The sequence below is a fragment of the Abrus precatorius genome, unplaced genomic scaffold, assembly GCF_003935025.1.
Source record: "Abrus precatorius isolate BTA unplaced genomic scaffold, Abrus_2018 Scaffold7, whole genome shotgun sequence".
Taxonomy (NCBI): Eukaryota; Viridiplantae; Streptophyta; class Magnoliopsida; order Fabales; family Fabaceae; genus Abrus; species Abrus precatorius.
The window spans coordinates 14,680,019-14,693,899 of record NW_020874417.1 but is presented as its reverse complement, the minus strand read 5'-3'; the positions used below and the strand labels follow the sequence as shown (position 1 = coordinate 14,693,899).

The window sequence follows — 13,881 nt, the reverse complement described above, 5'->3', positions numbered from 1 at the left end:
CTTGTCTTAAGTAAGGAAGTTAAAATGAAATTGAAAGTGTCTTGCCTTGGCTTGATTTGATTTAACCATGCTGAAATTGCTTGATTGTGAAGTTGATTGTTGCTTGCACATTTGTATGATTGACCTTGGATAAAAGTAAGTGCAAGACTTGATTTTGCTTGGTTATGATGTTGAAATTCATGAAAATTATGTGTGAATTTGCTGTAAAAAGTGTGAATGACGTGAGATGAAGTACTATTCATCCTTGGTATTTGCTCTTAGAAAATCGTGAAGGAGCATGATGTGATGCATGGCTGAAAATTTAAGTTATTTACTATTTACTATGAATTATGCCATGGAATTACTACTTGATAGCAGCACATGCATCATTTGCATCTCACTATGAAAGACTTGATGAATTATGATAATGTGAAGCGAAAATGACTATGTAATATTATGATCTTGATGATCTAGTGCCCTTGAGGGCTGTTTGATGGAAATGGACCATGAATATGATTGAACTTATTGGAAATACTATGATCTAGTTGTGTTGTGAGTTATTGAGTATGAGGAATGAAAAATCAGCATATGACCTATGAGAAAAAAGTGTGATAAACCAAGAGGAAGGGACTTAGAAGATTTGTGAATTAACTTGATTAATTGATGTTATAGAAAGTACCTAAGTTTGATTTATCTTCCCTAATAAAGAGTGAAAAACTGAGAGGTAACAACTTGAATTATTGTGAATTAACTTGTTTCACTAATGGTTTAGAGAAGAATTAAGTTTGATGATTTGTTTTTTTATGGAGAGGGAACTGAGAGGAAGAAATCAAGAGGGTAAGAGTTGAATTGAGTGATTTATGGTTAGGAAGGTGCTAGGGATTGATGAGAATAATAAAATGATTAGGATGAATTTAATTGATGAGATTGCTTGAGTTGAGGAATGGGATTGTACTAAATTGAAAGAGAGATTATACTTGAGATATGAAAGAAGAAGAGTAAAGTGAGAAAAAGGAAAAGAATTATAAAGGCTTGAATGAATTACCTAAGCTATGGTCCAATATATATTATATGCTGCACTAAAATTATCCATGAGTATGAATCTATAAAACCATGAGACTATGAATCTATGATGAGAGATCTATTATAAACTATGAGCTCATAGAACTATACTACTTGAAACTACATGAAACTCATGGAATCTATCCATGCTACTAAGCCCTGTGATGGCTTCTATTCTACTGTGCCTTGGCCTCAAAGTGGCTACATGAAATGAGAAAACTATCAAAGAAAACTGAAAAATACTATTTCATGCATCATACTATTTCTTTGAACGACTTGAAGGCATTACCGCGGCACAACTTGGAGGTGTTGTAGGTTCGGTCCCGAGTAGATCTATCGGGGGTGGCAAAAGGGGGAACAATCAACCTAAGTGGCAACAGTGATGTGCCTCTGTGGCTGGGTCGTGACCCACTGCAAACCTTAGCCAAACCTGACAGGGACCGCACATTCTATGGTCGTTGAGGTCCATTCCCGAAGAGACCCATCTTGGGCCAAACACTAGTGGTATTCTACTAAAGCTAAATGTTGTTTCTATTCTATTCTACTGTGCCAATCTAAATGCAGGGAATGGAGTCCTTTGATCGCCTTACGACTTGAATCTATCTATCTATCTATGAGACTCTATGGTATAAGCTAGGCAAGTTGCCAGTCATAGAGTGATGGGATCCCCATGCATCATTGCATACTATCGAAACATGAGAGATGATAATGGGTGAGGTTAAAACCTGCATTCATGCATCATATGCATTACTACTAGGAATGATTGATTGATTGTGAAATTGGTAACGAATATGAATATTCTTTATTGCTCTACTATATTACTAAGTACTTGATGATGGTGAATGTTGATTGTTGAAAGTGCTTGTGATTGTGACGCCGCCTTCCTTGGGGTATGGCAAATTGATTGTTGTTTGTGTATGGTGAACTCACCCCTTTGAATTGTGTTGTAATGTGTTGCTTTTCTTATATCTATATAGATGGAGGAGAACAAGGTGTAGGTATGGATCCTTCCTTCTGAGGAGGATCTGTGGGTGTTTGACTCCGCGACTCAGCCAAGTATCTCCCATAGACTAGCTCGTGCGATTCATGGATTAGAGAGTGAAGGCTCTGCTGCTGCGGCTGCTTCTTGTTCTTCTTCCCCTACTTCTTTTTAGGAGTCGGATCCCATTGAGGATTACTCTCCTTATGACTGATGTTTTATTTGTTTATGTATTAGGGGAACTACTTTTAGGAAGTCTGGTCATATTATATTATGTTGTTGTGTTTGGATAATGTTGACTGTCTTGCTTCATTTAAGTACTTGACGTTTTCGCAAACTTATGCTTAATCTATTGAGGTTTTTTCAGATGTTGAGTTGTGTTGATCTTATATCATTATACTATTGAAACTGAATTATGGAATGATGAGATGAGAAAACTATATGCATGTTAACTCTCTCTCAGAGAAGGGAGATTACACTTGTATTTGTATGTATGAAGAAAAAAAAATGTTACCAGATTTTGGTGTTTTCTAAACTACTATCTTATAAAGTTTGATATCAGAGTTTTAGTAAATTAGGAAGCTACATCCATCACAGCAAAGCTGCGCATGTCTCCTTTTGCTTACGAAAGTGAACACGCGCAAACCTCGAACCTCTGCGTTGCTGCTTTCATGAAGAATAGTGATCGTTCCAGCCCTAAAGATTATCAGAAAGGCCTCTGCATTGCTACTATAGTGAAAAATACTGACCACGTCAGAAAGGCGGGAATTCTATAAATAAGAATTTGCTTAGATTTGTTAGGATCTTTTGTTTATTTTTACTTTCCACTTGTTTTCTAGTGTTGAGAGAGTTTGAGAGAGAGAGATTGAGGACGAACACCAAGCTTCAAATCATGAGGAATCGAATTGAAGATTGACTTGAAGATGCTTCTTCGTTGATCTTCTTCTTCTCTTTCTTTCTCTTTTCATTTTGTAATGGTTGCTTAAACTCTTTGTAGTTAGGGATTGTGGATTTGAAATGGAATTGTTGAATTGATTTTGGATCTGAACTTTGAGTATTGGGTTGGATTGAGTAATTGATTCTGCTTTTTAAGTAGTTGTTGAATGGAAATTTGATTAACTAATTATAGAGGAACTTTTATCAATGGAAGTTGAACTTGTTTCTTAGATATGAATCAATTACCAAGATTATTGATTTCTTAGGGATAAGACATCTTTATCGTTTAATCTTTTGGTTTCTAATGCTTAATGCAATATTTAATTAAACCAGATCTAAGGAATTGGAATGATTGAATTGAATGTTAGATTCATTGAGTTAAGGAATTGACCTTTGATTAATATATTGTGAAACTGATTGTCATTCCATCTAAATACTTGAAAGTTCAGAACTTTATTGAATTAACACTGAAGTTTTGGTGAAACAAGTCCCTAACTATGTTTTCTACATCTGTTAAATACACATTTTCATGATCTTTGTTCTGTTCTATTTTATGAGTTTAATATTTGTTGCTTGTGCTTCCAAACTTCATCTGAATTTCATTAGGCTCAACTAATTGTGTACTTATGAAGTGATATTTGAGAATTCTATTCCCTGAGGACGATATTTGGGACTCAAACATAGTTCTAAAAATTTTATAACTTGCTACAATAACACTAGTACACTTGCTAGTCAAAATTACTTTTGTTGAAAAGGTGACAAGTTTTTGGCGCCGTTGCCCCGGGAATAGTTGTTTTCAATATCATTAGTAACAGGAAAATAACTAGATTGAGCATTTGTTTTCTTTAAATTTTTGCAATATCAGATTACATTTAGAATTTTTCTGTTTTCTAATCAATTTAATAGTTAATTCTGTACTTGTATAATATGGATTTCTGAATTTTTACAAGTAGTTTCATTATTTTCATATTGAAGTAGTGCAGTTCTATATCTGTGTTTGTTTTTGAAGTTGTGTACAATTTTCCAGTTTTCTGATTTTTCACACTTTCACTTCATTTTAACTATATATGTGTGGTAAAAACACAAATAAGTCTACTCTTGTCTTTGATCCTGACATAGATAAAACTTTAAGAAGATTAAGAAAAGAGGCTAGAGCAGAAAGTTTTGTAGAAGGTGAGAGTGGTTTAGAAATTATACATTCTCTAAAAATTCAGACTACTTCTTTTCTGCAGAAAATACATTCACCTTTAGGATAGATAACTCCAGAAATTGAAATGGCAGAACAACATAGAATGAGGACACTAGGAGATTATGCAATTCCAAATATGCAGGGCTATAACTCTTCAATAGTTAGACTAACCATTCAAGCTAATCATTTTGAAATCAAACCAGCCTTACTTCATTTGGTACAACAGGATCAATTTTCTGGTGGAATTTCTGATGATTCTAACTTGTATATTTCTAATTTTTTGCAGTTATGTGACAGTATAAGGATGAATAGAGTGAGTGAAGATGCTATAAGACCGAGGCTATTTCCATTTTCTTTGAGAGATAAGGCCAAATGTTGGTTACAAGCACAGCCTTAAGGGAGCATCACCACATGGACAAAACTTGTGAACAAATTTTTAACCAAGTATTTTCCTCCATCCAAAGCTGCTAAACTGAGAGGGGAAATCACATCTTTTGTGCAGTAGGAAGGAGAATCATTATATGAAGCTTGGGAAAGATATAAAGAGTTGCTGAGAAGATATCCACATCATTGTATTCCAAAGTGGATGCAGTTGGAGACTTTTTACAATGGAATGAATGTAGCGAGTAGAACCATGGTGGATAGCTGTAGGAGGTTCTTTAAGTATGAAATTCTTAGAAGAAACTCAGAATTATTGAGATGATGGCTTCATCTATGTACCAGAATTCTAACTCAAGACATGCAGGGAGAAGTAATGGATATGAAGCTAAAGCTATAGAGACTTATCTTGCATAGAATTAGCTACAGAATCAATTATTTTCTGAGCAAATAGCAGCTTTGACTCAACAGATCAGCAATCTACAAGCTGGAAATGTTGCAACCAATCAATTGAGTTATGATTTTTGTGGAGGAAATCATGTTAATGGTGCATGTGATGTACCTACACCAGATCCACGAGAACAAGTTAATTATATAGGGAATTATCAAAGACAGCAACAATCTTTTCAGCGACAATCATTTCCTCCTGGATTCCAATATCCAAATAATAGGAATAAACCATTTTACAAATGGAATCCTCAAAATTATGTAGTGAAAAACACTAATCCCTCTCTTCCATTTTCAAATGCAGGAACTTCACAGCAACAATAGTATTTTCAAGGAAATTCCTCTACTCAACCTCAAAGAAATCAAAATATGTCTAGACCTATGAATGAAGAATAAATGAGATTGAAGAGACAATGGTGTAGTTCATGAAGGTCACTCAAACTAGCATTAAAAATCAAGAAGCTTCCATAAAGTAGCTAGAAACTCAGATTGGACAGTTGGCTGAACAACTAGCAGATAGAGATGAGGGGAGATTTCCAAGTAATATAGTGATAAATCCAAAAAAGTAGTGTCAAGCTATAACAACAAGGAGTGGAGCTGTGGTAGCCAGTCCAAAACCTGTAGAAAAGAAAGTGAGTGATGCAGCAGAAAAAGGAAGAATAGAAAAAGATCTGCAACAAGGAAATTTCAAGCAACTAAAGAAAGAACATTCAAAAAATAAGGTAGAAGCTTCTACAAGTTCTGAGAGAAAGACAAAGAAGCAACTCTTTGAGGATGTTTGTAGACCAATTGATCCAGAAAAATATAAAATGTTACCTTATTGTCAAAGAGTGCAAAATGCTAAGCAAGATGAGCAGTTTGAAAGATTTCTGAATGTATTCAAGAAATTACAAATCAACATTCCTTTTGTAGAAGTATTGGAGCAAATGCCATCTTATGTTAAGTTTATGAAAGAATTACTTTTCAAGAAAAGAAAGTTGGAACATGACAAGATAGTGCCATTAACAGAAGAATGCAGTGCTATTCTTAAAAGAAAATTTCCTAAAACACTCATATATCTAGGATCCTTTAGCATCCCTTGTGAAATTGGAAAATGCACCGTGGGAAGAGCTTTATGTGATCTAGGAGCAAACATTAATCTCATGCCCCTAGTTATCATGAAGAAGTGAAAATGACCAACATTACACTGTAATTAGCTAATAGATCTTTCACTTATCCATATGGAGTTGTAGAAGATTTGTTGGTTAAGGTTGACAAATTTATTTTTCCTGCAGATTTTGTCATTTTAGATATGGAAGTGGATGCAAATATACCTCTGATTTTGCGAAGATCATTCCTTGCAACTGGAAGAGCTCTTATTGATGTTCAAAAGGGAGAGCTCATGCTTAGAGTGCAGGGTGAAAAAGTAATATTTAATGTTTTTAAAGCACTCAAATATCCAATTGATGATAACACATGTATGAGAGTGAATATATTGGATTCTCTTATTAATCCTTATCATCTTAATGAATTCAATGAAATTTCTGTGTTGAGAGAAACCATAGCTGCAGGAAATACTAAATCTGTAAGGCATAAGGAAGAACACCTTATGGAAATTGTGCAACAATTAGAAACTCTACCAGTCCTGACCCTTGCAGAGAAACCAATGAAAGAATAACTGAAAAAGGAAGTGAAAAAAGAGCAAACTTAGAAGTTAGAACTCAAGCAGCTGCCTTCTCACTTGAGATATGCATTCTTGGACCAAAATCACAAATATCTAGTCATAATCAGCAATGAACTCAAGGAAGAAGAGGAAGAAAAGTTGTTGAGAATCTTGAGAGCACACAAGTTAGCGATAGGATGGAGCATATCAGACTTGAAAGGTATTAATCCAGCTTTTTGCAAACATAGAATTTTATTTGAAGAGAAATTTAAACCAATTGTGCAGCCTCAAAGAAGACTGAATCCTTCCATGAAGGAAGTGGTAAGAACGGAGGTCATGAAACTCTTGGATGCTGGAATTATATATCCCATTTCAGACAGCAGCTGGGTATAAGTCCTGTACAAGTGGTACCTAAAAAGGGAGGAATGATTGTGGTACCAAATGAAAAAAATGAATTGATACCTACAAGGACAGTTACAGGCTAGAGGATGTGCATAGATTATAGAAGGCTGAATGATGTGACCAGAAAAGACCATTTTCCTCTGCCTTTAGCAGACCAAATGTTAGAAAGGTTAGTTGGTTATGCATTTTATTGCTTTCTAGATGGATAGTATGGCTATAACCAGATTGTAGCGACCCAATTTCATAAAACACTGATACCAACTTTATAACATGATAGTTCAGAAAACATCAAAATCTGGTAATATTTTTTTTTCCTTCATGCAGTTTACAAGTATGATTCTCTTTCTTTGAGAGAGAGTTAACGTCCATATATTTTTCTCATCTCATCATTTCATGATTCGATTTCAATAATATACTCATATAAGATCATCGCAATGCATCATCAGAAAATACCTCAAATATATTAATCATAGTTTGCGGAAACGATAGGTTCATGATTAAATAGTACGGTCAACATAGTTCAAATACAACATAATCAAGGTAGAAATAGACCAAACTCCCTAAGAGAAGTTCCACTAAAACATAAGTAAATAACAACATCAATCAAGAGGTGAATAATCCTCAATGGGATCAGACTCATCAGATGATGTCAGGGAAGTAGAACTAGAAGCAGCAGTCGTGCCATGACTTCCACCATCCTCCTCCATCCTTCCAGCTGTGCGAGGGGGTGAACGGCAGCAGTAAGTGAAACCAAAGTGGATGGTTATGCAGGATGCATGTAAGAAGGCATGGTAGTGTATCTAATGGAGGATTCCACTACATGGATATTGATAACCACGTTGCAATGGTATCAAACAAACTAGATTTTCTTAACAATTTTGCAATAGAAGGAGTAAACCTAGGTCATCTCACAAGGACATAAAATGCATTCTGTTTCTGGTTCCATCATGTAGTTTCAGATTAGTTTAGGGAAGGATTGTTTTAAATTAAATTGTAAACAACAGAAAAGAAGAAAGAATAATTCTAACGAAATATGAACTTCAACCAAATCAAGATCTCAATCACCACAATGCAATTCTTATTGTTACACAAATATAATTTTAACGAATTTCCAATCAACACTAATTCAATACGACATTGACAATCCAAAATCTAAATCTAGATTGTGAATTCCATCAAAACAAGAACTGCAATTACATATCCAATGCTCTAACGAAATTCAGAACAATTGATTTATTGAATTAGGTGAATTAATTTATTTAAAATCTTAAATTCTCATTCTCTGTTTAGAATGCAAACGAAAATTCAATATCATGAAAAACGTAATTATCCTAATCAGAAAAAAAAGGAAGAGCGAGAATTCGATAGAACCTACTCCAAAACTCAAATGCAATGTAGTTTTTGAAACCTTGAACCGGTTGATGGATTAGCCTTGCTTCATGATCATGCTTGCTTTGGCCAAAACCAGAAAATACAAAAAGATAGAAAGTAGAGAGACGAAAATAAAAGAAAGAATTTAAAATAAAGACTTTTTGAATTCTGAAAAATAATGAGTGAAGAGGATTCGTACATGAAGTCATAACCTCTATTTAAAGATAAAATAATTGGGCTTAATTAAGGCCCAACTCCCTAATGAGGTTCTTAAACACCTAACTAAGTAAAATCAACAATACAATCAAATTCTGAAAATTTTAGTGCAGGGCCGTAACATTGTGACACAATTTTGGACCTGAAGCTGCTTGAACTGGGCTTTTCTCCAAACATAGAAGTTGTAGATCTCTGTCTTATCTTTCCAGGGACACTAATGTTGTCCAATTCCGAGTAGTGTAACTCCAGATATGGTCTTTGTAAGAAACTGTGTCAAAATAAGAAATTATGGCGTGAATTAAGAAAGAATTGCATTTAAATCCTAAATGACTTACTAACACAAATCTAAACTAACACATCAAAATAGTGTACTAATGAAGCTCAATTAAACCAAAAACATGGAGAGAAATATGTACTAAAATATGACTATTAGATATCCCTCTCTATTGGCATGGGTGGAGAAGTAGGAGTAGTCAAAGGAAATGGCACAGGTGCAAGAGCTGGTCTACCAGTAGGAGTACGAGGATCAATAGACATATGAGTCGGGGAATCAAACAAGGCGGGGTAAGGTAACTAAGTGTCACTAGGAGGGACAGAAAAGGCAATCTCAATGGGTGTATCAGCAACGTACTGGGTGATCCATGAGCCTCCACTATCAGATCCATGAATAACTCGGGCGAATCGCGGTAGACACTCTGTTGGACAGTGGAGTCGAACACCCACATATCCTCCTCAGAAGGAAGGATCCACACCTTCACCCTGTTTCTGTCCATCTATATAAAAAAAGAAGAACAATACAAAACAACACAACACAGGGGTGAGTTCTCCAAACACAAACATCATTCAATAGCCATACCCCAAGGAAGGCGGCGTCACAGTCACAATTCAATTTAACAATCCACATTCAGCATCATCCAAGGTTCAATCATATAATAGGGAGATAAATGTAATCACAATCATAACCAACCTCACAAGTAGTCAATCATCCCTAATAATAATGCACATGATGCATGAATGCAGGTTTTGATCTCACCCATATGTCACTAATGTGTTAATAGCATGCAAATGACGCATGAGGATCCCATTCCTCTGTGACGGGTGACTTGCCCAGCTTTTACCATAGAGATAGATAGATAGATTCAAGTCGATGGCGATCGGAGGAATCCATTCCCTACTCTGCACAATGATATCATAGATAGAAAAATAGAATAATAGCACATCATTGATGTGTAGTGCCATTCGGCACATTCAGGAAAGAACCTCTACGAACCTAGTATTATGGAGTTCATGTCAGGTTTGGCTAAGGTCTTGCAAGCGGGTCACGACCCGGCTACAGGGAGCTCAGCTGCCATGTGCCACTTAGGCCGGATGTTCCCCCTTTCGCCACCCCCAGAAGGTCTACTTTGGACCGAACTTCCAATGCCTACAGCCGTGTCTCTGTAATGCCATCAAGTCATTTCACAAGATAATATATGATGCATGAAGTAGCATTTTCAGTTTCCTTGTGATAGTTTTCTCAACTCATATCATTTAGCCACTTGGGGCTATTGCACAGTAATAATAGAAGTCATAATGGACTTAAAATCATAGCATATAGCATCAGCTAAAAGTCATCATAGACTTAGCAACATGGATAGATAATCTCCATGAGTCACATGCCTTAGCATGGATAGATAGATACCATGAGTTTCACAATAAATCTCACTGAGTTCATAATAATTTCAAGACACTATATTTCAGGAACTCAGGGCATAATATAGATTTCTCATCATAATTTCATCATCTCATGGTTTTATAATTTTACACTCATGGATAATTTTAGTGCAGTATATAATATATTAGACCATAGCTTAGGCAATTCATTCAAGCCTTCATAATTCATTTCCTCTTTCTCAATTCACTTTTTTTTTTCACATTTCAAGTGAAATCTCTCTTTCAATTTAGTAAAATCCCATTCCTTAATCCTTTATATCTCACCATTCAAGTTCATCCTAACCATTACATTTGTTTCATCAATCTTTAACACCTTCTAAACCATAAATCATTCAACTCAAACTCTTTCTCTTTTGATTTCTTCCTCTTGGTTTTTCTCTCTATTGAAAGAACAAATCATCAACTTAATTCCTTTCTAAACTATCAATTAAACAAGTCAATTCACAATAGTCCACGGGTATCACCTCTCAATTTTTCACTCTTTATTACGGAAAATCAATCAAACTTAGGTTCTTTCTATGCCACCAACTTAATCAACTTAATTCTCAAATGTTCAAGGTTCTATCCTGTCGGTTTTTCACATTTTTTTTTTTGCATTGTCACTTGCTGATTTTTCGTTCTCAATGCTCAACCATTCACAAAACAATTAGATCATAGCACTTCTAATAATCCTAATCATATTCATGGTCCATTTCCATCAAACAGCCCTCAAAGGCTCTAGATTATCAACATTGCAATATTATATAATCATTTTCGCTGCACATTGTTATAATTCATCAATTCTTTCATAAAGGTATGCAATGATGCATGTGATGCTCTCAAATAGCAATTCCATAGCTTAATTCACAATTAATAGTAAGTAAATCTAAATTTCCAGCCAAGATCACTTCAAACATACCTCAAGGTTTTCCAAACACAATTCTCAAGGATGAATAGTACATATCTCACATCATTCACATTTTTCCAGCAAGTTACTCAAGTAAATTTCATGAATTTCCACATCCAAAATCAAGAAAATTCAAGTCTTGCACTAATTTTCATCCAAGGTCAATCATGCAAAATTTACAAGCAACCATCAACCTTTCAAACAAGTAATTTCAGCATGGTTCAATCAAATCAAGTCATGGCAAGACATTTTCAATTTCACTTTTGCTTCCTTACATAAAACAAGGCATACAAGATATTTTTCTAAATCTTTGCAACACTTTTTAATGCCAAAACCGAGACCATCCAGGCTAATTTTAACCTTTTCCTTTATAAAATTTTCTCTCATTACTCATATCAATCTTTTCCAAATATTCCAAGGTTCCAAAACACATAAATTTTAACCTTTTTCCTCATAATATTCAAAACTATCCAGCCTTTAAAACTTAATTTTTTGTCAAGTCTGAAATAAGCGAAATAGGGAAAAATCAACATGCAAACATAAGGTTCCATCATCCAAATGCAGTACTTTAATTTTCAGCGAAGGATTATGTTTAAAAAGTCTAAATCGAGGCAATACATAAGGTTTTCAACACTTAAACTTTTCATTTTCGTGATCCAAAAGAGTACACTTATTTAAAAAGGGATAGATCTCAAAAGAACAAGGAATTCAAGACATGCAAGGCATCATTTGAGTAGCCAAGTGCAAGATTATTGGTTAGAAACTAATATTAAGTTTAGAAAGTAGAAAATCGAAACCTTCAAGGTTCAAAATCAACTTGCAAGAAGAGGATTTTAACAAATAATTTCACGGTTCCATGACTCCAAGGGTAAACCATCATTTGAACCAAAGATTCAGCAAAGACAAGTGTAAAAACTGAGACATGCACCAAAAGATTCAACATGAAAAGGATAAGAATTCAAACTTTCAAAGGGTCCAACTCATCCAAGCATTAAACCAAAAATTTAGAAGTGACAAAAATGAAGTACAAGGCAAAACTCAACATGCAATTGAAGGAAATTGTCCTCCAAGCTCATGGTTACATGATTTCAAGGGTGGATCATCATTTGAACAATAAATCCAGCAAAAGAAGTGTAAAACCGAGACATGCACAAGGAGGAAACAACATGCAAATGTCAAACATGCAAGCTTTCAAGGGGATTACCTCATTTACACATATACCGCAAACTTAAAGGCAATAAAAGTGAAGAAATCAAGTGGAACTCAACATGCAAATGATACAATGAGCTTGTTCAAAATTATTGAAGATAAAAATGAAACTTTTCCAAGATTTTACACAATTTCAACCAAGGAAAACAAGTAAGAGATAGAAAGGTGAGAACTCCCCCTTGCCTTTCAATTTTTGGGCTTGAAATGGTGGGAGAAAGGGCTGGAATTTGTGGATCTCCAAAGAGAGCTTGTTGGACCAAGAAAACTGCAACCAAGACCTTCAAGTTTCTCCTTCAAAGTGGTTCCTTCAACACAAAAATTTGGAGGAATGATGGAGGATTTGTGTGGTGAGAGAAGGATGGTGTGTTTGGATGTTTTTGGATGAAGGATTGTGAGGTGTGGGGGCTAGAGTCTCTCGGTTTCTTGAGAGGGTTTTGAGAGAGTTTGAGACTTTGAGAGAATGAGAAGTGTGAGAACAAAGTGAGAGAAAAAGAGAGAGAGTTTTCGGTTTTTGGAGTTGCAAAATGGGCAAATGGGAAAATTGAACAATTTATATGAAGGTTCTAAGCTTTGAGTGACTAATTGCCACTAAGCTTCTCACGTTTGGCTTACTTGGCAAGGCTTCCAAGTTTAAAAAAACTGCACATGGTTCCAATTGGGTAAAATTTGGGTGAAATTGGTGAAAAATGGAATAAGAAAGGGTACCACGGTTTTTTGTTTAGGAATAGTGAATTTTAGGGAAACTTACAAGCAAAGTTAGCACAATTTCAGCAAGCAATTGCATGGAATAATTTAGGGCTGCATGCAAACGGTTTGGATGTCCCAAATTCCCAAAAGTAGGCACAAAATTCCAAAGATGAGATTTTGGGCAGCAATTGCATGTAATTTGATTGGCCAGAAAGGAATGCGACATGACTAGGTTGACATGTGGACAATGTAACGTCTCAAATTTTGGTAATATTAATTATTATTATTCTTATATATATATATATATATATATATTCATATGTGTGTTGATTTATTTGAAAATGATGTTTTATGTGTATTAAGTACATGGATGTGTGTATATATGTGTATGTATGACTGGATAGGCTGAAAATGGGCTAAGTGCCTAAGTACGGGGCGTAACACTGGGCTGTTCTCGCTGCAGCGAGAGGGCCCTGGAAGGAAGGACCTGAATTGTCGCTTTCTTGCTGTAGCGGGAGACATCTTGCTGTAGCGACAATTTGGGGTGCAATTCTGGGTGCAGTCTCGCTGTAGCGAGATTCTGCATAAACCAGAGTGCAGTTTTCTCTGATTTTTTCGCTGTAGTGAGAGTGTCGCGACCAGAAAAGGATTTAAATGGGGTTAGGGTTCGGGGAGAGTTATTTCTCCCTCTCCCTTTGAAATTCCTTTGATCCTCTCGTTCCCAAAGCCCTATTCCACCGATTAATTACCTCTAAAGCTATTTGGGAGCTTGATTGAAGGTTAAA

The 13,881-nt window shown here is 35.4% G+C and overlaps 1 non-coding gene across 1 annotated transcript; it reads right to left on the bottom strand.

The window, feature by feature from the left end:
- Positions 1 to 4,614: 4,614 nt before the first annotated feature.
- On the bottom strand, positions 4,615 to 4,721 carry LOC113873991. Its single transcript, XR_003506054.1, has one exon. It is a non-coding gene; the product is annotated as a small nucleolar RNA R71 (small nucleolar RNA).
- Positions 4,722 to 13,881: the final 9,160 nt, after the last annotated feature.